The sequence below is a fragment of the Protopterus annectens genome, chromosome 13.part0 (assembly GCF_019279795.1).
Source record: "Protopterus annectens isolate FY-2018-M chromosome 13.part0, PAN1.0, whole genome shotgun sequence".
Lineage (NCBI taxonomy): Eukaryota > Metazoa > Chordata > Ceratodontiformes > Protopteridae > Protopterus > Protopterus annectens.
The window spans coordinates 921,890,726-921,916,341 of NC_056747.1; the positions used below are offsets into that span (position 1 = coordinate 921,890,726).

At 38.4% G+C, this 25,616-nt stretch overlaps 1 protein-coding gene across 1 annotated transcript in view; it reads right to left on the reverse strand.

Moving 5' to 3' along the window:
* The window catches only part of LOC122787984, a 164,164-nt gene that overhangs the window by 88,645 nt on the left and 49,903 nt on the right, over positions 1-25,616 (reverse strand).

Here is a 25,616-nt window from a genome sequence, read left to right on the forward strand (position 1 = left end):
AATTGGGACATTGTGCTTCCTTACACCACTGTATATAAATATGATTTGGCTATAAGTCCTAACGTCAGACTAATCAATGATCATTTATTTGGGAAAAGCACATTGACTAAGAAAACTTGTGGACTAGTTTAAACATCATGATTCATATTGATCATATTCACATGAATGTATACACACACACACACACACACACACACACACACACACACACACACACACACACACACACACACACACACACACACACACATGCACACGCACACGTAGACACATACATAATGGCATGGTAGGCATAAAAAGAAATAATAAACGAACCTTGGATGAATAAATTATTGCAGCTGTCATATTTATATAATAGGAGAGAAGGGGGAGAAGGAGCAGTAACTTGTGGTGCTATTGTATAACTGCAGATAACATTTGTTTACCCCTGCAGGTGAAACATGGGTAGGACTCTTAATTATTCCCAGTTATGTCTTCTGAACAGTAAATCATGTAAAGAAAAGGTGTGGATAGTTTTCCATAAGCTGTGAGCTAGCAAATGTAAAAACAGAGTGGAAGATAATCAAAGGCATAAGATGTGACCAGTTAATATCAACCTTTTCACAGTATGAAATGGAGCAAGGAATGCAAGACATGTTAATTATGTGTCTTGAGGAGAACAACTTAGGAAATGCAAAGTTAATGCAACTGCACTTCTGGATAATTGTTAGCTATTCTGTTTATGTAAAAACTGCTCTCGTATATGTATTTGATACTATATAGCCCACAGAAGAGTATGGATAAGTGGAAGAGAACAGTTGTAAATCTGTTAACCAGAAGATTAAATTAAGGAAGTATGGATTATGCATGAAGAATTATCAGCTAAAAACTTGACGTTATTTCACTCAAATGGCATTCTTATTAATGATAGAAGCAAGGGCATATTTATCACTAATTTAAGGACAGAAATAGATAAAAGCCTAACTGGTTGGAAAGCATGTCAAGAAAAAGTTAGAAGAAAGGGGAGACATGCTCAGCAAAGCATATCAGGCAGCATTGCTGAGAGGTGGGAGAGTAAAAGAAAAATCATACCCTACCAGAATCAATTGACTAGCAAACTGTGGGTCCTGCTTGGAAATGGATTGGTCATAGACCCATGGTGCTATATAGGATGTGGTCAAAAAGTCAAGTAAGCAGAGCAGGTATCAGTCCAAGTAGGCAATGAGCTTTGTGAAAGGGGCTTTGGATGGGTGGTTTGGGCATCTGACAAGGGCATAATCTGAATGATTAAGGCTTACCTATTAATTGTAAGTCTCAGTCTATAGAAAGGTGCCTCAAGTCCTGACAAGACATAAAAGAGCTATCTTGGAACAGGAATACATTAAGAAATGCATGCTTTAAAAAGTCTAAAATCTCAATGGGCAAATTATTCATATGAAGAATGTTTAATAACGTAATAGCAGTTGGTAATATTGAAATGAAGTTTAATATGTATGTATGTAATTAGTAAAGTGAAATCACACAATTAATTCAAATATGTTTAAATTCATAGATTCATAGGAGGCCCTAGAGCACTTACAATCCTAGTCATGTTAATTCCAAGTTGCCTCAATTGCCCTTGGTTAGATGGACGTAATTCGCAGAGTGAGTCTGTGATAAACACTGACTACTCCTGCTGATGAGGGACATGGGTGCCACCCCGGGGTGAATTTGCAATCTCCCATCCCTTTGTCCAGGTTGCACTTGAATAGGATCAGTGAGGAGCTCTGCTTCACATGAATTGCAAGTTTATTCTAGAGTAACTGCAATCTCTGGAAGATACATCTGTCTCTCCAGCATGTTCGGTTAATGTCACAGGCTAGGTTAAGATCCCTAGAGTGAGTAAATCTTGTGCCATTTGACCTGCAGGTGTGCAGCATATCCATCAGGGTATGGTCAGAGACTGCCCTGTAGGCTACTCACAAGTTGTTTCTCAGCAGCCATAAGGTACAAAGTACAGTGACAGGGCTTTCAGTCTATCCATGTAAGTCATGGTTTGGAGGCCCTGTATTTTCTTGCTCAGAAATCTCTTTGGTCTCTTCAGATGCTGCAGGCATCTGGTGAAGTACATGCACAAGAGAGCATTGTATTCTATTAATGGTCTGATAAGGGTCGAGTACAGTGGATTTATAACATTCTTAGATCTGGTTGTGGTGCCTTACTTATGAGACATGCAATGTAGGAGGCTTTCCTTACCACTGAGTAAACCTACTGGTCAAAGTTAAGGTTGCTATCTACCTGTGTTCCCAGATCATGCACCACTGGGTTTGAACTTAGGAGGGTGCTGCCAATATTGTAATTAGCAGGGAATTCTGCTTTGCAAAAGGGGATAATAATGCACTTTTTTGCATTTAGTTTTAGACCATGGCTTTGGCACCAGTAATTTGTCTGTGTTAGCCCCTCCTGTAATATGTTAACATTGTTGTAGGACTCAATGATTGCACTCAATTTGACATCATCAGCAAACTTGGTAATCCAAAGGTTGTCCACTTTAACCTCGACTTCTGAGAAATAGATTCCAAATAGTAAAGGGCCCAGTACAAATCCTTGTGGTACGCCACTTGTGATGTGTCTACTGGTAGATGTGAGGTCACCAGCTTTGACAGTATGTGTTTTGTCAGTGAGCCATTTGGCTGCCCATCTAGTGACATAAGGGTTAATCCTCAGCTGAGAGAGTTTCAATGATAGCTGAGTGGGGGAGTGTGTCAAAAGCCTTGGCTAGGCAGTATGCACTGTCTTACCTTCATCCAGGGCTTTAGTGAATTTCTCAAAGAAGTCTACTAGGCTTAATAAGCATGATCTACCCTTAACAAAGCCAAACTGAGTTGGGTCTAAAGTTTGAAGATCACCTATATCCCTGTTGATAAGGTACATGATGATTCTTTCCATGGCCTTGCAAATGAGGCTGGTTAGACTTATGGGTCTATTGTTCCCAGGATTGATTAATGGCCCCCCTTTATGCAAGGGGATTACTGTTGCTGTTGTCTTCTCTGCTGGAACAAAGCCAGTTCTCAGGCTATGGTTAAAGAGAATGCCAAGTAGGTCCACTAGGTCCTGCTTTAGATTGCTTATTAAGCAACCTGGCATGTTATCTGGCCCGCAGAGGCAGTGATTTTGGCCTTGGAGAACACAGATATGACCTGATCTTTAGAGATACTAGGCAGAGGACTGGTGTCAGGTATGCTTTGCGGTAGGGCTGGCAGGGATAGGGAGGTGAAGTATGCACCAAATCTGTCAGCTAACAGGTTAGCAATTTCCTCCGGTACAGTACAAGCGGTACCACTTACTACCAGTATGGCAAATAGCTGAGCATTCCGTTTTAGATCTTGAATATAGTTAAAGAATGCCTTATGATTATCCTTAGCTAGGGATGCTATTTTAGTTTCATAATTAGCTTTAGAGGACTTTACAAGATTTCTGATTTGCTTGTTCAAGCTGTGGAGGGAATTCTTCCTCTGCTGAGTCAGTTCCCTCTTGTTCTTAGACATCAATTTCTTCCTTTTGTTATATAACCTGTTTATACGTGAGGTCCACCAGGGTGGCTAATTTTTTCAGGGGAGACCTGATTTTAATCCAGTCAGGTACAGCTGAGTTTATACAGTTGCCTAAATGTTTATACAGGGCATTTGTGTACACCTCTGCATAAGAGTCATTGTTGTCTGTGATTGCAATGGGTATACAACATTTTATACCATCTCTTACTAGGCTGTAGTTTGTTTTGGAAAACTTTTTTACTCCTGTGGTGATGATAGGTTCAGTAGTTACCTTGAACGAGACTGATTTATAGTCCAACCTTACAAGGTAGGGCATCATAAAGGGGGAAGTACAGTGACCTCACATGTTGGTGAGTACTGTGTCTAGGATATATGATCCCCTTGTGGGGGTGTAGACTATCTGTTTCAGATTATTTGAACTGATGAAGTTCAGGAACCTCTGGACAAGCATGGTTGTGCTCATGTATGTCACCCAATCGATGGAAGAATAGTTGAAATCTCCCATGACTAAGGTGTTGGGCTGTATGACGAGTGATTCCAGTAAGTCCAGGTAGGTAATGTGCTTTTTTTTGGTTCATGGTGGGGGAACCTATAGCTTGCAATGATGTGGCAGGGTATTTTGTCTGTGGTTAATTGGACATGGAGTAGTTTGAGAGAGTCATACTGTTTGACCAGTCTCAAAGTGTACTTGACTTTAATGAAGATGGATATACCTCCACCTTTGGTTCTCTCATGCTCTTTTCTTAAACCTAAAAGCCCAAAAAAATCTGGTTATTAGAAAATAAGAAGTGAAGACTGTCAACAAACAGCTTGTATAACCAATTGTTATCATTGTCACCCTTTTCTTTACTGCTTCCAGTCAGGTACAGGCAAATTAGACATCAACAGTGGGATCAAGGATGTCAGAGAAACAAGCTGCATAGTGCAGTTCAATGAATGACAGGGGAAACAATAGATTAAAGATGTTGACATCAGAATTAAGTAATGAGTACCCCCTCCTCTTTCCTACAAGGAAAATGTGAGAAAAGGCAGGGTAGAATCAGAGGTCGGGTAAGGAGTAGGAAGCAATGATATCATGATATCTACCCACAAATTTTAAAAGTAAATGAAACTCTGAAAGTTGCCTCATTCTCTGACAGCATTTGAATGTTTCAAAGATTTCACCTTTCTTGCCCAAGTAAAAGCATTAGAGGTTAAGTAAGATAGGGAGTAGTTAATGAAAAGAAAGGGGCAACCAATTAACGCAATCATCATATCATGGACAAATTAAAAGTTGACATGAAATCAGTTTTGGCAGCCAGAAGTGGTCTGGATATGGATCCTAGTTCCCAGATGAACCTCAGAGTGATTTTAGATGACAGCCTGGGACCAAAGCTAAAATAGACAGAAAAATGTATGGTGCAAAAACAGCTGTAAAGGTTGAGAAGGTAGAGCTGAAAACACTTACCGTACTGGAGTCAGTTTACTAGTAAGTTATAGTTTTTCATGCTAAGCAACTTAGATGTAGGATAAAGGTGGCAACTTGGATGTGGGTACAAGTTGTCAAACATAAATCGCTTAAACATAGGACCAACTGGACAATTTTAAGCAATATGGGTGCATGTGGCCGACAAAGCCAAGTGGGGGCTAAAGATGACAACAGATCAACAGGAGCAACAGATATGGGTCTTGTTTAAGTTAAGGCCCGACCACAGATTTGAAGGCATCCCAGACAAGACTGTTTTGTAGCCAGATGAGAAGGTAAAACACAAAAGGAGTATCATGGAATTGGAATAAATTATAGAAGACGTACTTTAATAAATCCAGATGATCAGCTGCAACTGTGGAATATATTTAAAAAGTAATTAAGTTTTAACATATGGATTTGAAGTTTAATACTTATGCAATTGATAAAGTGAAAGTCCAGAATGCATTTAAGTACCTGTAAAAAATCCAACATCTGGTTTTAAGGAATAAAGAGTGATGTAAAGAAACAATGGTATGGCTCTTAGGAAACAGATAATAAAGACTGCCTGCAAATAACAGTAAAGATTAATGAAAAGTATGAATAGATAGTTTTACAATTAGTAACCTTAACACAATGTCTTACAGAGCCCATCATCATTCATATTGCACTTATTTAAGATTACATAAATTAAAGAATATGTCTTTTGGTACTGAACAGTGATGTCAGCATAATTTACTATAGCATAAATGTTTGTTCTCAGAGTAAAATATTCTGGACATTGGTTCTTAAGGGTGGGAGGCTGGCATAATCGTTAAGGTGTTTACCTTGTAGACACAAGATGCATAGTATGATTCTCCGATGGGGTAATTGGCTAGGCTTAAAATGGCCCACAAGGACAGTTAACCCAGTATTAATCTATGAACTTAATTTATTTACAAATTATAATGTATTCATTTACAAAATGGTTTGATTTTTCAGATGTCATCTAACTGGATTAGAAATAACATTTCAGGTATTGCTGTCAGGTGTGAATAATGATCTATGGTCCAGTGCAAGTTTTGTTAAAAAAGCAGTTTGCTAACTTGGGCTGTGTACTTAATCAAGGCACCTTCACAACTTAGCAACTTTATGAGCAGTTAACCAAGGCAGGGATTAAGAAAGATTTGTTGTGATACAGTCAACATTTCTGTGCAATAATAACCAGTCATTAGCAGGGAAGGGTGTGTGTTTCAGAGATACAATAAGTGTGAACAGAGGCTGAGCAACAGGATTTCTTGTAGTGTATGCCAACAGCACTAAAATGACATGGTAAAGAGCAATATTATTAAAACGAGGTGCTCTGTGTATGCAAAGAAATAGTAGAGTGATTCAGAAATATATAATGTCTGCAACATGAAGCATCATTGCCAGTGATTATGACCACCATAAAATCCTGATGTTACAACAGAGGAGTAGTGAAATGATGCTAAGGGTAGCCAGAGCTTTAGCAATTGTGTATCTGCAACATGCTGTAATTGCCGTTAGTCTCCACAGCGTTGTGCATTGTCATCCTCTGAGGCGCTATGTCATCTGACTATACTTAAAATTTCATGGACTTCACAACACTAGCATTATACACTGGTACTGAATAGATAGAGTCATCATACCTAGTTGGTTGATATGTGTTAACCTCATCTGCCGATCTGTGAGTGTCATGGACTACCTATCCCAATTAATGCTAATGTATCTGTGGTTTTCAGAATACTCACTACAGAGACCTTTCAGCATCCAGTGGATGAACCAGTAGGGGTATCCCGGGCATCTGACTCAAGTATATTCCACCATTTCCTAGATGCAGTGCTACAGTCTGTGAAGAGAATATGTGGTTTCCTTGCACTACAGAAGAGAAAGCCAACACAGTGCAGGGCTTATACAATATAGCCCATTTCTCTGAGGTATTGGGGCCATAGATTGCAACCACATTGAAATAGTGGCACATCTGTTGAACTTGGAAGAAGATATGTGAACCATAAAGGATGTTACTCAATCAGCTGCCAGATGGTCTGTAATGCACAGGGGAAATATCTACAATGTGTCTTCAAGGCATCCAAGCAGCACCCATGACTTTCACATATGGAACACGTGACTTATGCCAACATTTTGTGAGGGTCAACCTCCCCAGGGTCATCTTACTGGTATGAATATACCCTGAAGGCATGCTCAATGAGATCAATCAGAAATCAACATGATGGGGGTGTGGCCAAGGAGGAACACAAGATAGCAGCAGATTTCTGTAGCTCCACCAAGACATCATAAACAGGGAAATTTACACTTGATACTTTTTTAAGCTAGTATGTAATATATACCACATACGAAGCCATTGCATACTTTTGTCTACAGAATGTCATGACTTCCCTTTATTGTGTAGCTTAGGAAATGCTATAGGGTTCATGTATGTTGTAAATAGACTTATAGTATTTTCGATGGCCTGATATTACTGAGGCTTTGATTCCCAAGGCTTGTGGAACACCTCGAGCTGTCTCTACAGTACCCAGAGCCTTTTTACACTCAAAATATATTATTTTCACTTACTTTCATCAAATTTCCCACTGGAATCCCTCAGGAGACAACTTTAGACACTGGCAACCTCGAGAATAGCGCTCGCGAGCCGTTTTCTAAACCTTCATGTTCTAACTGTTCATCTGAGTTGAAGAAAGCAGCCATCATGAACTTTGACCTCTGATTTCACTCAGACATGATGTAATGCTGCAAAGTAAGCCAGTTCCAGGAAGCAGAACAGTGATAAACACGAAAATATGATGAAAACGGACTTTTTAACACAAAAATGTGAGTTTTTATCATCATAATAGCACTTTATTAATATAATTTATGTTTAGTAAAACTACAACACATTTTAAAGCATTATCTTACTGTCTAACCCATTTACTGAAGTTTTGTAATGTGCAGCAGCTGAATTCAGCACTATATTAGTTAGAATGTTCTTAAAGGTGCTTTACACAAAAAGCAGTACTGCAATTGTTGTTTCAATGCATATACTACAACATGCTTGTGCTACCAAACAATGTATGGTAATCTTATATTTTGAACTTTTTTAATTCAGAACTAGAGTTATTTGATACTTTTTTAAGCTAGTATGTGATATATACCATATATGAAGCCATTGCATACTGTTTTCTACATAATGTCATGACTTCCCTTTGATTAATGCAATGTTTTTTACTATTCTGTTTTTGCTATGGTAATTAATTCTCCTATGATAGCTTCATGAACAAGCAGATAATACATTTATGTATATATGGCTGCATATGTTTAAATCAATTACATTACTACCTTCATAACAACTGTAATGAATAATTTGATCTGAGTAATATATTGTGTCACACAAGTATTAGTTAACAGATATTTCTAAGATCAGGGAAGCTGTGTATACACAAAGCACCTATATTTACTATTTATATATATATATATATATATATATATATATATATATATATATATATATATATATTTTTTTTTTTTTTTTTCTCATTCCCCTTCCTAGTTGTGTTGCAGTTACTACTAGGTGTTTATATAAAACAGTTATATATAATAGATGTTCATTTATCTGGTTAAAATGTTTAATTCTGCTTAATAATAGGTCAAATTGGTTTTGCTCATACACATGATTTGAGCTATTTACTTTCTTAAGAATTGGATCTCCTGCTATATCCCAATTCCTTTAAAATGTTTCAAAAATATGATTTATTTAGTAATGTTCCTATTGTTAATAAGCTATTTTAGTTAATACATATCCTTTATATCAGTTGAAATTTTCAAGTTGAATTTATATAGTTTATATAAACTGTGTTAGTTAAAGTCTCTATTCCTAATATCTATATATGTTCATACAAACTAGTCAATGAAAAGTTTCAATGATCTATCATTCTGATATATACAATGTTACTGTTAGCTTAAACTGTTCTTTCTAGTTCTAAAGATATGATATCAAGAAGTCTTTAATGAAATATTGACACATACTAAGAAATAATACATAGTAATATAGATGAGTTTAACTTTGATTTTGAAAGTTGTAATATATATATATATATTATAGTTAGAGAGGTAACTCGAGTAGTTGTAACTGCACAAATTTGGAGTTTATAACTCCAGGCAGGGTGCAAAGTTCAATCCTAACACTATTTTATTTGATTATTGTTGCAGTTTGATTACAGTTCTGACATCCACATCATATCTCATAATCACATTTTTATTTCTAATAAAAATTAAAGTCCCACATATTCTTACAGATACTTCACAAGTCAAAGCCTTGATTAATTTAACATCTATAGGAGGGAATAGCTTACTAATCTGTATAAAAAATGATCAACTAAACATATTTTGCCTTATGCTATATATGTCAAATGGCAACCCTGAGAGGGATCTCCCTAAACATTAATGGGTTAAATAACCCTTGTAAGAGGAGAAGTTTAATCAGATATCTTAACCTGCATAGATCTAACCTAATATTTCTTCAAGAAACTCATCTTCTTAAAAAAAAAACATAGATAAACTAGAAACCAACAAGTACATTACTTTAGTCAGCTTGGAACATACATAGAAAAAAGGGGGGTAGCTATCCTGTGGAACAAATCCATATCTATTCCCAAAATTATTAAAACATACAAGGATGGCAAGGGAATGTTTTGCATGGTTACAGTACAGATCAACATATATTGGATACCAGGCATAGGTATTACCACAGTGAAACAGCATTTCAATCAAATAATACTCCACTCTAAAGGAGACATCATTTTAGCAGGTGATTTCACTTGTACTCTATGTGATAATGATACTACTACCCTTGGAAAGAGGAAAATTACAGCCAGCCCAAAACATCTAAAAGACTTTATTAACATATAATTTGAATGACATTAATAATCAAGCTGATACTAAGTCACTACCATATACTTTTTTTTCCAACAGACACAAGTCTTACTCTAGAATAGATAGAGTTCTGATCTCTAACCAACTTGTAAAAGATTTATCTAAATCTATGGTCATTTCCTGCCCAATATTGAACCATAATTCTATCACTTTTGAATTTATGGTAAATGTAACACACAATACCCAGATTAGAAGAATTCCTGCCTATTTAACTCAACTAAAAGACTTCAAAGAATTTATAAATAAAGAGATACAAAACTTCTTAGAAATAAATACTACACCAGATATTTCTATTATTTATATATATATATATATATATATATATATATATATATATATATATGAGATGCTCTGAAATCATATCTATATGGGCAAAGTATAAGATGGTATAATAAAAGGAAAACATGGGACAAAGATCTTCTAGGCATACAGAATAAGCTAGACACTTTTAAGCTCAATAGTAAAGGAGATATCGCAAATAAAAATATTATAGAATAAATAAATAAGTTAAATGAGAAGTACAAAGAAATTTTAAATCACAAAATCAAAATAACCCTAGAGAAATATAAATTCCTAACATATTCAATAAATTCCAAATATTTAAATAAGCTTAAAAATAAAACAAAAAGACTTAACAAACAAAATCATATCAAAGAGATTTTTTCCTCGGGGAGAAAAAAATGTTTCTAATTTATCATAAATTCTAGATGAGTTTAAAGATTACTTTCATAAAATAAACAATGACAGAGTTAATATGGACCCAAAAGATAAAATAAAGCAATTCATTACCACATACATGGACAAAAAACGTAATAAACAACAGATTGAGTCATTGGATAAGAGCATCTCATATGCAGACATTGTCACTCAAATAAACAAACTCAAGTTAAACAAAGCACCAGGTAACGATGGTATAATTCCTGAGATTTACAAAATATTCTCTAAAAATGTCCACACTTTAATATATAATGTTTTCCTGGCAGCTCAGACTGAATTTACTATCCCCCCCCCCCCCCCATCTTGGAAATACACTTTTATCTCACCAGTTCTGAAATCCAATAAAAACCCTACAAGATGCTCATCATATAGGCACATCTTACTGCTCAGTGTTGACTACTTGATGTTTATGAACATATTTGCTGACAGATTAAAGACAATTATTCCAAACATTATTGACATAGATCAAACAGGCTTTATTATAAATAGAAATACTTTTGACAACATTAGAAGAACGTTAACTTTAATAGATTATGCAAATAAAAATAAGAAGGACCTGACACTAATTAGCCTTGACATAAACTCAGCATTTGACTCTGTGAGCTGGGACTACTTATTTATCTTGCTAAGGTGTACAAAATTGTCTGATACATTTGTAAATCTGATTGAAAATCTATATAAAGGAGCACTGGCGTACATAAAAATCGGCACATATGTCTCTCAAAAGATACCCATATTAAAGGTACTAAACAGGGGTGTCCACTCTCCCCTTTATTATTTACCCTAATAATGGAGCCCTGGCCAATTTAATTAGAAACAATAATGACATAGAAGAATTTAAAATAAATGAAAATGCAGTATCTAAAATTCAGCTTTTTGCTGATGACGTATTAATTACATCAACAGGAAACAACTCTTCTATACAGTCATTATTTGACACAATGGCAGACTTTAAGAAAATCTTAGGTCTGATGTTTAATGAAGAAAAAAACAAAGATTCTGCCAATACATTTAGGAAAAAATATTTTTAAAAAAGCTTATCATAAATATATACGCAATTCAGGTCATATAACTTATCTAGGAATTATCTTAGAAAGAGTTATTAAATCAGTTATTCAATATAACTATAATAAATGTCTTAAAAACATACAAACCCTGTTTAAAAGTTGGAATAATATCCTATTTCCCATGGAAGAAAGACTTACAATTCTAAAAATGATTATATTCCCAAAGATATTATATGTAATACAATCAGTACTACTCCCACCTACCAAAACAATCATTAAAGAATGAAACAGATTAATGTTGAAATTCTTTTGGGCACCTCATAGACCTAGATTGGCATTAAGGACACATATCAATAATTGGTCCCAAGGAGGTATAGCCTTTCCTGATTTTGATCTATACTCTATATCCTCTGTTATCAAAACTGTAGCTCTACTAATTGAAAATTCATATGTTGCAATGTGGAAAAATATTAGGAATTAATAGGCATGGAATTTACTAGTATACCACTAACACAAAAAAAATATTATTATAAATAATCCCATATTATGTATACTCAAAGAATTTTGCACTGTACCTATAACACCGAGACACACTTCAGATTGCCCAATAAATATTATTATTACTTTTAGTAACTTTATATAAAAACATCCCAAATATAAGGAATGGATCTTAATTTTATTTCCCATAACTTATACACAAGGTATACTCATCATCTAACCCTGATAAAACGTTAATATTCAGGCAAAATAATTGAATGTACTGGCATCAGATGCTGCAGGATAATAAAGTTAAAAATCTAGATTTTTTTAACTCAAGAATTTCATTTGGATGAAACTTGTTGGTTAGAGATGCAGGCTTTCAGACAATATCTTAATGATCCTATTCAAAGTAATAATATGTAGCACCAAACAGATGAGACATGCATGCAAATGCTCCAGAATGCATCCATGTGATCACCATTAACTACTAAGGCCCCAAAAATTTGGGAGAACCCTCTAACAATAATAAAGGACCAAGTCCCCTATTGACAGTTCAATGGTCACAAATATTTGTAATGTTCTTCCGGAAAAAAGATATTACAGCCCAACAAATAAATGACCCACTGATTTGAAAGATGTGAACATCTGTCTAAATAATCAAAGGTCAAACCATGTGCCTTGCATGGTCCAATATGATGATGTGTTTGTACAGTGCCTTAGTGTAGGATTCAGCAGTCAAACTTTCAGATCCCGTCTGCATGGGTGCCATGAAGTTTGTCACTTCTGACTTGAGTAGCATGAAGTTGGCTTTGGAGAAGTTCTTTACAGTGGTTTCCTTACTGGTGGGTGGGGGTGGGATATGGATGCCAAGGGTGATTTGCTTATGGTCAGACCTGACCAAGGAGGGAGTGAAGACTGGTGTGGAGCATCTATCTCGCATGTTGATAATGACCAGGTCTAGGATATTGGAGCCCCTGGTGGGACAGTGGATTAGTTGATCCAGGGCATTGGAATTTATGAATTCCAAGAACCGTTGGGAAAAGGTGTTGGTACCCGAGTAGTTTTCCCAGTTAATGGAAGGGTAGTTGAAATCACCCAGTATTAGGGTGTTTGGTTGTATCTTAATATTTTCCAGTATGTTTAGAAAGGTGTAGTGAGAATCTTGGGGCATGGTGGGGGATCTGTAGCAAGCCACAATTTGGATTGCAGTCTTACCTAGTGTTAGTTGCACCTGGAGAATTTCATATGCATTGTGTTGGGCAACTAGCCTGGAGGTGTGAATATCAGTGGTGACTATGGACACTCCTCCACCTTTAGTGTTTCGTTCTTGGTTTGGTGGCCGAAAAGTGTGGTAAGAGTTGTAGCCTGGTATTGCAGGGGTGCTCTCTGGATCCTTGAACCAGGTCTCAGTTACTGCACAGATATCGATGTACTCCATTTTTAGGAGTGCCTCGAGAGAGTGTATTTTGAGGTTTAGACTTCTAGCATTGAGTAGCATTACCTTTAGATTTTGCATGTTTGTATCTGTTACGGTGTTGGTTTTGTCCTTTGAACCTTGCCTAAAAAAGGCACTACAGCGGTGGCAAGAGCTTTAGGCAGTAACCTGAATTCCAGGGGTGACAGGTGCATACCATCTCTGGCAAAGCATTGCGGTTTGTCGATCATGTCGTCCCTGGCAGACAGATACTGAATCCCCTTTGAATGACACCAGAAGCTTAGCCAGTTGTTGAAGTCAATCATTTTGTCCTTGTACTGTGATATAATTCTGGGTGAAGGCAGGATGCTACTCAGGGCTAGGGTCATACCTGCCTGGGCCACATGATCCGAGAGCTCTTCCATGTCTCTTTTCATGTAGTCCAGGGAGGCACGTCTCAAGTCATTCACTCCAACATGGACAATGACAGAGTCATACTTGTACTTGTTGCAGAGTGACTTGAGTGCATGCATTATGTGGCAGATCCTGGCACCTGACAGGCAGCTGACTATAATTTTCTCCTTGTTCAGCCTGGTGAGTGGGACATCAGTGTGCCTGACTATAGAGTCACCTATGACTAAAGTGTTGGGTACATTGTCTTACTTAGGGGCTGTTGTTGGATGGCACACTGGTGTTGTGAGCTATATGTCACTTTTGTTGTGACATGTGTTTGTTTGCGTTTCAGCTTCGGAAGTCCTTGTTGCATGGGCAGGTTAATGTTAAGGGCCTCCGCATATGTGGGTTTAGTGTTGCTATGTGTGGGTGTTGATGGTATGGGTTTTGAAGGGCTATGTGTTGCTTGAGGTGTAGTGCAGATGTTAACCTTCTCCTCTTGACTGTCTAGCACAATCTTGACTGGAGAAAGCCTTGCTTCCAGTTTGGCTATGTAAGTGCATCTCTTGCAGGTTGTAGTGTTGGGTGGTAGGAGGAGAGGGTTGTCTGTGTACATGAGGCAATTGCCACATTGCCCCTGTATGCCCAGATTCACCAGGTAGACAGGAGAAATCACTGGAAGCTGACCCTTTGACGTGCCTGTTTGGGTGCTTTTTTGCTATTGGAAATTACATAAATAGAAAACCCCCAGGACAAGCTAAAAGTCATATACTGGAATCTGCTTCTAAAACAACTTTCTCAATTAAATGGAAACGTTATGCCTGGAAATTCTTACACAGGTCCTTCTACACCCCTCTAATAATGAGCAAAATTAATAAAAAAGATAACATATGTAAGAGATGTACCACAGAAATAAATGCTACCTGGGCACATATGTTTCATGATTGTATAAAACTGAAGGAATATTGGACATCAATTAACAATTTTCTACAGGCTCTTTTTACAGATAATTTTACAATATCTAAATCACTAATCCTCTTCAATACCTCCATACTAAAATGTGTTAAAAAGATTAAACTTCCCCTATTATGGTCAACTCTAGCAGTGGCTAGAAAGATTATAACTAAAAATTGGATATTAGATACCCCTCCTTCTTTTAACGAGTTTAAAAATGTTTTGCTAGAGGTATGTCAAATGGAACTAATGACTATTAAATCAAGAACTTCTAAGAAAATAACCACTTATAATATGTGGGATACTTTACAAAGTTTGTTAAAAAAAAAGACTTGGAACCTTTATAATGCATTATAGTTATGTTAGATGATGTATTAACCTGTAGATATCTTTGTAAATACTTTTGTTGTTTTATGAATGTTAAAATTTTCTATTTGTTAACTGCTTGTATAAATTACTATGTTTTATTGATTGTATGTTAAAACCAATAAACACGTTTAAAAAAAATAAATCCACATGATGTAGTAGAAAATGAACACATCTCTTCACTGCCTGCATGTGTCTGGTGCTGCCCTGCAATGCAGTCCTGACACATATACAAAGACATTCTCAGTATGTGCAATGTTACACAACATAACATTGTTGAAACAGTTGCAGCACTGAGGGCATATGCAGTACAAACATCTGCCAATGCACCAGGCAGTAGAGGGTAAGCTAGATGAGGAGTCAGTGGATGACCAAATAGTAGGAAATGTCCATGTGAAAAAAAGATGGGCACAGTATGCCATAACTCTGACCAAGAGGCACTGATGGGCACAGATCTTTGAGCCATATCAAACTGTATACACTGCAATAAAAGTAATGCATGCAAACCTGCAACCAGACTGTGCCTACCAATTCATAAACTGTTCATACTGTGCATTAGACATTGGCAACCCAACTAACAAGTTACAAATGGCAGTGCACAGCTATAATTATTTTGATAGGTGGGTGTGGAACATGAGTGTGCAGTATCTTCCGCAAAGAAATTTGTGAATGTTGTTGTGATTGAAAATAACTTCATGTAGTGTGAATATGATGTTGTATTGGAGCGGCCTATTGTAAAAATGCTCTGGGAGAGGCCAGAGTGTGTGTGTGTGTGTGTGTTTGTGTGTGTGTGTGTGTGTGTGTGTGTGTGTGTGTGTGTGTGTGTGTGTGTGTGTGTGTGTGTGTGTGTGTGTGTGTGTGTGTGTGTGTGTGTGTGTGCATATGCATGTGTGTGTGTGTGTGTGTGTGTGTGTGTGTGTGTGTGTGTGTGTGTGTGTGTGTGTGTGTGTGTGTGGGTATGCTGGGACACAGCTTCAAATGATGTTGCAGCATTGTGCATGATGCTTGGGGTTAAGGGTAACAATAGTAGATGTGCAAGCTTTCAGTGCTTTCCGCTGTCCATGATAGCTACATCTCCCCAGAGTTTCACAGACAGTAACAAGGCCTTGGCTAGTGTTAGGGGTGCTGCATGAGTGGGAGTAATGGGCTGTACCAGACTCGGCACTGGTATGAGCACTACACTTCTGAGGACATCCCCTCCTGCTTGTACACACCTCCACATTATCTGTTGCAGCAGATATGATGGGGTTCTGTGATGCTGAACATGACTGGGGACTTCCAGGGCCATGATTGGCATCACTACTGCAGCAAGACATGGAATGAGTCTGTGACTCATGTCTTTCATGTGTTCCATGAGCCTGGGGGGGTCTGCATTGCACCATCAGACAATGGAGCATATCTAGAATGTCACATATATAAAACATGCAGTCCCATAGGTCATAAGACATGCCCTGCAATACACATACCATCTTTCCAAAAACTGAGGAGTCAATGAGGACTCTGTCAATGTGGGTGACATGCTGTCCTGCCTATGTGTGTCACCAACAACCTGTACCTCAGGGGCTCTCCATGTATCTTGTGTTGGCTCCACAAGCCATGTTCGCTGCCTGGCTAGGCTATTTGGTTTATGCATTCTCGGTATCCAACACTGATGCTATTCCCCCAGACCATGCCAGCTGTTCACTGCTATCATTGTCAGAGTCAGAAGTGAGATATCCATGGTGGTGGAGCCAGACAGCATTTCATCTGTGAAAACACCAAAGCACAGTTACACATTTTAAGTATTACTCATCTCCTCTTGCTCTTATAAACTTGGAAAGTTGCTTGAAAAACAGGATTTATGTTACCATGCATTTTCTGAAGAAAATGAAGTCTGAAACTCAAATGAGTGTCATTATTTAATGATTCAGTGCTTATTGATTTTCCAGAAATCCAAACATTTTATGAGGAATAGACAAAAAAAAGGCAAAACTCTGGACATTCTGTAAAAATCTGGACAGTTGACAGGCATGTTGCAGACATGGTGCAACTTGCCCACTTAGATCCAACAAACCACCATGGGTAAGCTGCGAGTAAGATCTCCCCACACAGTTGCAAGAAACTCTTCCATCCCAAACAATGGAGTGGATGGATTCCCATCACCCTACCCCCACCTCTGTACAATGCTACTAAAACACCTTTGTGTATCTCTAATGATGTCAGTGACCTTGTGTCTGACTTGCTCATAGGTAGAGTTTTGGCCACCTACAGCATTAATGTCTGCTATTGCATCCTGCCAGGCATACTTGTGGTAAACCAGTCAGAATTCTCTTGGCTGAACATCCATTAGCCATGGATATGGTGGGCCCACAAGATCTCCTTCTCTACAAGGGAGAATTTGCATTTCCACATGTTTCCTTTATCAGGCATGATTCGGTGTGTAGAACGAATACACAGCATGAGTAGACCATTAAGTATTGCCTTTGTTATAAAACTATCTGCAGTTCACTATTCAACCGGTGTCATTCTAATAACAATATATCTCTATCTATCTATCTATCTATCTATCTATCTATCTATCTATCTATCTATCTATCTATCTCTATCTATGTATCTATCTATCTACCTATCTATCTTCCTATCTGTCTGTCTATATCATTCAAGCCTAAAATGCCTTTTTTGTATACTTACGTTTAAAACCCATACTGCCTTACGACTTCCAGACCTTTTTTGAGTCCGTCTTCTTTAACTAAGTAACTTAACAGCTAATAACAGGCATCATTGGAAAGAGCAAGAAGTAATTAAAATGCCAATAAGATTGTTAATTTAGGATGCCCTACCATAGAGAAACTGATCGCTGTTTTTCACTTATTATTCATATTTTCAAATTTATTTTCATATTTTTATAACTGAGAGACCTACATGATATTGAATGGTATGGTTTGAAATGCCGTAGTGTGAGATGGAAGAATTCATTGTCATTGTCCATTTATAGTACACTATAGTGGCAATATTGCTATTTATTTGTTAGTAATTATGAAAATAAGCCATATTTTCATATATACTTAATACTTGAAAGACAAGTGACTTAGAAACTATTGCAATGCATCAAGTCAAACCTTAGATGTTGTTGAAGAAAACTTCCATTCATATATGCACTGTAAGTCGCACATCTTGAGAGACACTCAGTGTTATTTATATTGCTGATTACATATTCAAGCATATGTTTTCAAATTTCTGTAATTATCTCAGTAAGCATGCACTCAGACAAGAATTGCTTGCTGTCATGTGAAAGATAGTTTAGTGGTTAAGGTCTTTGCCTCCCATGCACAAGGTACAACGTTCGATCCTGACCTCTGACCAATGCCTGTTTTGAGTTTGCATGTTTTCCCTGTGTCTCCATGGGGTTTCTCCCATGTCTGAAAAACATCTCAAACTTACCAATGAATGAAGTTGTGGGCAGCAGCACAGACTCTACATGGTGCCCTATAGGGGGAAGGGTTGTACAGACCAACCGCTATGGACATCTACTGTGGTGGGCAGTATCCTCAAGATAGGAGAACATGGATGACAGACTGTGCACCATGGCAGAGCTAGTCACTCGATGGTCTAAAACATGGCTGTAGGTGATTCTGTCATGTTGATTAATGTCACCAGAAAAGGGCATGGGTAGTTACCGGTGATAAGTGAGCTGTTGACCCGGCCTACTCCGACCCACACCAGGGACCTGTGCTAAAGGTGGGTGGGGTATATGTTCCCCTATTGGCCAGTGTGTGCCTGCCATAAAGCCCAGCAGCTCTGGTCAATAATCTACTGACTGGCCGGTGTCTAGTTGCCCATCCTGGGTTACCTGGGGATAGCTCTGTTGAGCGAAAGCTGGACGTAAAACCAACCAACCTGCCAAACATGAATTGAGAATTGCTACGCTTAGGAATACATGCATTTGAGCGAATAACCTTTCTTCGAAAGGGTATAACACCGACTGGAAATGTCAAATTTCACCATGGCGAATGGTCGGAATGTCGAACAAAACACCAAATTCGGCATTTCCAGATGCTCTACCACCTAAACAAGTGCTATCATGGGTCAAAAGGGGGGGATATTTTGCATTTCGCTTACATTGTGTTCGCAATTATGTGAATTCGTTGAACATTTTCCGATTGGCCATCTACCGGCTGATCAAATGCATGTATTTCCTACGCTTAATGTAGGTTCACTGACAGGACGCAGCTTGGAAGTGGATGACATGATGATACAGAGGAGGCTGGACATCCTATGTATCCAGGAGATGAGATGGAAGGGCAGTGCAGCAAAGCCACTTGGCTTGGGATCCAGAGTCTACTACTCAGATGGAGGGCAGGCTAGAAATGGTGTAGGAATTGTGGTGAGAGAGAAGCTCCAGAAGGCAATAAGGGATATCATCAGAATTAATGACAGACTCATAGCAATCAGACTCTAGTGCAATGATAGGGCAGTATTCGTAATCTCAGCCTATGCTCCACAGCAGGGTTGTGATATGATAGTGAGGAAAAGAGTGCATTCAGACAGCAGTTGCAGGACCTACTAGATAAAGCAGGACAACATAAAATGATGTTGATAATGGGTGACTTGAATACACATATCGGGACAGACAGAAAAGGATATGAGGACTGCCTGGGTCCACATGGGCGGGGCAACAGGAATAAAGAAGGAGAAGCCATTCTAGACTTCTGTCTGGCAAATGGCTTGATAGTAGCCAACACATGGTTCAGAAAGAGAGCCAAAAGATCACATACAAGAGTAGTTAACATGCAACTTGGGTAGACTTCCTTCTAGTAAGGAAAATGCACTGGGGCAGAATCCATGATTGCAAAGTCATCCCCAGTGAAACAGTCAGCCCACAGAATAAACCACTAGTTGCAACAATCAGCTGCAAGCAGTGGTCAAAGAAGGCTCTAAGGTCACCAGAGACCAGACTGAAGACCTGGAAGTCAACTGGAGAGAAAGTATAACAGTTCAAGGAATTAGCTGTAACACCCCAAGAAGAGGAGAAAATAGGTGGAGTTGAAGAAGAATGGCAGCACCTAAAAACAGCATGTGTTAGGACTACAGAAAAGATATATGGCTGAGCCAGGTATGGAAATAAGGTACATTAAAATGGCTTGCAAGGGCAGTTAGCTTAGTACTAATCTATGAACCTATGAACCTATAAGGAAAACTGGTGGTGGAATGCAGAAGTCCAGGAAGTCATGAAAACAAAAAAGAAGTGCAGGAAGAAGTGGGAAACAGAAAAGACTGACCAGGCTAGGAAGGACTACTGGTTGGCTGGGCATCGGAGGCACTGTACCAACTTCTGGAAAGTGACTCAGTAAGGGGCACAAAGAAACTATATCAGGTTGCAAGGCAAAGACAGAAAGACAAAGATAGTCAGACACCCTTCATAAGGGATGCCAGCAACAACCTGCTCACAAGTCCAGAGGACATCAAAGGCAGATGGAAGGAGTATTTCCAACAGCTTCTGAATGAAGAAAACCCCACAGAAGCTGTACTGCCCCAGAAACAGCCTACAATGAGAGAAGAAGAGGAGCCCACCCTAGAAGAAGTACGAACAGCACTAAGGAAGATGAAGTCAGGGAAAGCAGCAGGCTCAGATGAGTTCACAGTAGATATGATAAAGATGCTGGGTGAGACAGGGAAGAAATGGCTACAGAGGGTACTAATAGCAGTGTGGAGAGAAAGGCATATGCCAGATGACTGGAGAATAAGCATACTTATGCCAGTGTACAAGAACAAAGGGGACATCCACAGCTGTGGGCAGTACAGAAGCATCAGACTCCTATCATATTGCATGAAAGTTCTGGAGATGGTGATTGATAAATGGATACGCAAAGTAGTAGAATGTAAGATGGGAGATGAGCAGTTTGGATTCAGACCAGGATGCAGCACAATTGACCCAATATTTGCATTGGGACAGATACTTGAGAAGAAGCTAGAGATGAGGAGAGAGTCTAACTGGACATTCCTAGACTTGGAAAAAGCATAAGTCAAGGTCCCAAGAAAGCTGATCTGGGCAGTACTGCGGTGGTTTGAAGTCCCAGAAACATTGGTAGAATTAGTGCAAGCTATGTACAAGGACCCAATGACTCAAGTACGAACAGTGTTCTGCCACACAGAGGGGTTCCCACTGGGTGTGGGTGTACATCAGGGTTCAGCTTTGAGCCCACTGCTGTTCATACTGGTGATGGACTACATTAGCAAACAGGTTGCAGGGGATGGATCAGCAAAGCTGCTGTATGCAGATGATGTGGCAGTACAAGCAGACTCTGAACTAGAACTTCAGCAAAGGATAGGAGAATGGAATGCGAATCTGAAGGCACATGGGATGAAACTAAGCACAGATAAGGCAGTGGTAATGGCAGCAAATTGGTGAAATCAGAAGAAGCTGAGAATAGAGATAGAGGGGAAGATAGTGGAACAGGTAAACAGCTTAAGTATCTGGGAGGATGAGTTGAGGAAAAGGGTAGTCTGAATGAAGAGTTCAAAGCTAAAATCAGAGGGGCTGCAGCCAACTGGCATAGAGTATCAGGTATAGCCTATGACAGAAAAATGCCAAAGAAGCTGAAAAGTGTACAAGACAGTGGTGCGACCAGTACTACTGTATGGTACAGAAACCTGGGCAGTAAAGGCAGAACAGTTGAAGAAGCTAGAGGTGATGGAAATGTGATAGGATGCACACGGTGGGACAGACGAAGAAATGAGGACATAAGAGCAGAAGCTAAAGTAGCTCCGATTGCAGAAAATATCAAAAAGAACAGATTAAGACGGTTTGGGTGCATGTTTAGAAAAACAGAAGACAAGCTGGTAAGGGAGAGTTGGGACAGACAGGAAGAAGGTAAGAGGAAGTGAGGATGTCCAGCAAAGAGGTGGATGGATTGCATGAAAGGAGATCTGCGAAAGTCAGGCATGAGTGCCGAAGAAGGAAGGAGTGTGGCACTGAATCGCGAGAGTTGGTGACAGTTAACATGATACTCCGACCCCATGTAGAAAAATGGGAAAAAGGGGGCTGATGATGATGTGAAAGCTTATATCTGATTAACAAAAGTATTCTAACAACTGGTGTCTAAGTTGTACAGTTTCCAAGATATGACCAATTATTTACAAATGTTTAGCAAAAATACAGTTCCGGATTTGAGTGCATTATAATATAATATTTATGGAAAAACTATAGATAAACTGGGTATTAACACTATAAAGAATAACATTGCTATTTGTGCAGTTTTAACAGCTTTTATTGTTCACAAAATATTTACATTTGTTTATTTTTATGCTTTTTAAGTTTATCAGTAAATGTTCTTGAATGAAAGGATGTGTGTTGGCTGTTAGAAGTGTGACTGGCATAATTATAAATGTGGTATTGCCGCAGCCATTGATCCACCTGCCAACAGCCCCTAACGGGTACCCCCTTCCCCGACTACATGCAACAAAACACTGGAAACATATTTACGGATAACTTCTGTCTTCAGGAGATGAGACGGAAGGGCAGTATGCAAGCCATGTCCCGTGTAGGCCAGCTCAGCCATCTAGGAAACCACCAGGCAGCTCAGATTTAGAGCTTGGTACTTCCATTAAGAAAAAAGATTTACTCAACAAATAACATTTTAGAAGATTTAGAATCATGCGAAGATACATGCTTTATTAAGTTATTATGAAGTAGTATTGCCAAAAATTCTTACATTATGTATACCCTGTTTTAACCACAGATTTAAAATATACATTAATTCAGTCATTTATAGTATTATAGATTTGTCCATAATGAAATGTCTGGTTATGAAACTTGAAAACCTGCACCTGCTGTGAAGCACCAACAATAACTAATAGTTCTTTCTTTTTTTTTTTTTTTTTTTTTTTTTTGATTTATATGCATCAGCACATTTGAATTCTATATAGAATTTTTTGTAAGACCCAGTCAGGTATAAAGACAAAATTCTGTTCCTTTCACTTGAGGCAACTTTTCTCAGATTTTATGTCGCTTGCTCCCTGAAAAAACATTGTTTGCTTTTTTTTTAATGCCCTGAGATTTTGTGTATGAGCTTATAATGCTGCAGACATTTGTTTTACTATTTTAATTCAAATTTTTAAGTAGACCCATACAGAGAGAGAGAGAGACAGACAGACAGACAGAGTAAGATCAGAATGATATAGAGATAGAGATGGTTTCACCTTACTATTGTTGAATGTCTTTTTGGTTGAATTGTGAAATGACCAGCTAATATGACCAGTGCTCAATTTGCTGAAGAATTAATATTGTAGAGTCAGAGTTAGTGCAAGAGCTACATGCAGGGGAGCTTAGGGAGTTTTCCATTTCCCCTTTGTTATGCAGTCTTGGAATTTGTAAGCCCCCTCTCTACATTGAGTGCAGAAGGCTTGCCTTCTGCAAAAAAATCCTTTTGGTGTTTGTTTGTTTGTTTTTGTGTCTGCCATTTTGTGAGTTGACCACGGCTGGATGATGAGCAGCAGTCTGTGGCTACTCCCAAGTCCTTCTGCAAATGCAACCACAAGATCTGGGCAGAGAAGGAAGATGAGAAACAGGCAGGATATGCAAATGTAACCATTTTTGATAGCTGCAGTTGTCCCAAAGGATTCCAACATGCATCAGGTGGTTCTAGTTATAGGGAATAAATGGCAAATAGGCATGAAGTATAATAATTGTGAGAGGCCAATAATAAACATAAGGAGACTGAACAGGTTGCTACTTTAAAAATCAGTATTTACTTACAACACTGCCTAATTATGCAAACTAACTATGTAGTAATAAAATGGCTTGTTAGATTTGTGGGACAATCTCTTAAAAAAGGGGTCCTGGTACCTTCTACATATTTCCTAGACAGTATGCAGTACTAGGCATATACAATACAGACCTGAGCATTTGATGTCTCCTTTTAAACACTGCATATCCTGTATATCCTAGGTAGAGGTCAGTGTATGCCAGCTCAGTACCCAGGTGGAACTAGAAATCGTTACAGACCAGACTACAAGTATAATTCCCACCAACATAATGACATCCAAATACACTATCCTACCTACTTCCAATGAACTTTATGTGCTATTGATATATAGCATTCACTATCTGTAGGCTTTTAAATAGTCATTTTGCCTCATTTACATATTCTTTCTTCATAAGGTCCACTGGTTACATTCCCCAAAGCCTAGAAAATGGCTATTGTAATGCTACGACACAAGAATGGCCCAATCACAGACCCTGGCATATATTGACCTCTTACTCTCATTAGCCTGATATGTGAAGCTATTGAACATATTATCCCAGAGCACATTAAAGTGAACATTGAAAATCTCATTACTCTAGGCACTCATCAGTTTGGCTTTGCCGAACACCTTGACTCTTTAACATCATTAATTTCTTTGACATTTTTGTAAGGGATCTTAGCACATTTGTTGGTAATTCCTTATCATTTGACCATCATGTCTCTGCAGTAGTTCAGAAAGCTTTCTATCGGGCTCATCTAATTTCCAAAGGCATCTCCACATGGTCCAAAGAAGTCTCAATTCCCCTTTACTCATATATCATCGGAACCATTATTTAATATAATGCACATTTGGCATGTAGCTGTGTAAACATATCACTCAACTTGAGAGACCTCAGAAATTCATAATTAAAAGAGCAGTGGCCTCAAAAATCTTAGTTATGTGGACAGACTGTCAGTCTTCTCTTTGTACTCAATCTCCTATAGACTCCTCTATGGAGATCTGTGTCTAGCCTTTTCAGCCATGAAAAATCCAACCATCTTTGACCTCCTATTCCTTTGCAAAATAAACAGCACCTCAAATACATTGCTAAATGACACTGCATGTCAGGCAGAGTGGCATTCTTGCCACTTATACCTAGATAATTTTCAAGACAGCCTCAAAATATAGCCTAGCCTAACTTGTCTTGTCCTTCTTGAGGCTTGAGGGAACTTTTGTATAAGGGTTTTGGCTAGCTTTGTTATAGTCTACAGACTGCTTGCCTAGTGCTTACCCATGAATCTATGAAAACTAAGTGTTCATATCCCAGGCTTAATAAGTTCTGTCATTCTTCTTCTTCTTTCAGCTCTTCCTGGTTAAGGGAAGCCACAGCCGAGCACCTGTCTGCTCATGATTGGCAGTGGAGTTTTACTGTGTCAAGTTGCCAGCCCGGTGCCCAACCTTCCACAGATGGCACACACATGCACACACTCATGCCTAGGGCCTAGAGTGTCCAATCCACCTACAGCATGCCTTTGTTCTGTCATTAAATAATCCAAAATGAACATCTCTGTATGCAAACTGTAGTTAAAATTATGATTACTCTACTGGAAGGACAAAACCAAACTTTTTTTTTTCCTTTGCCCAGTAATTCCCTCTCTTCAGTCATGTTATCCCATCAAGGGTAAACAATGGAAATTGTA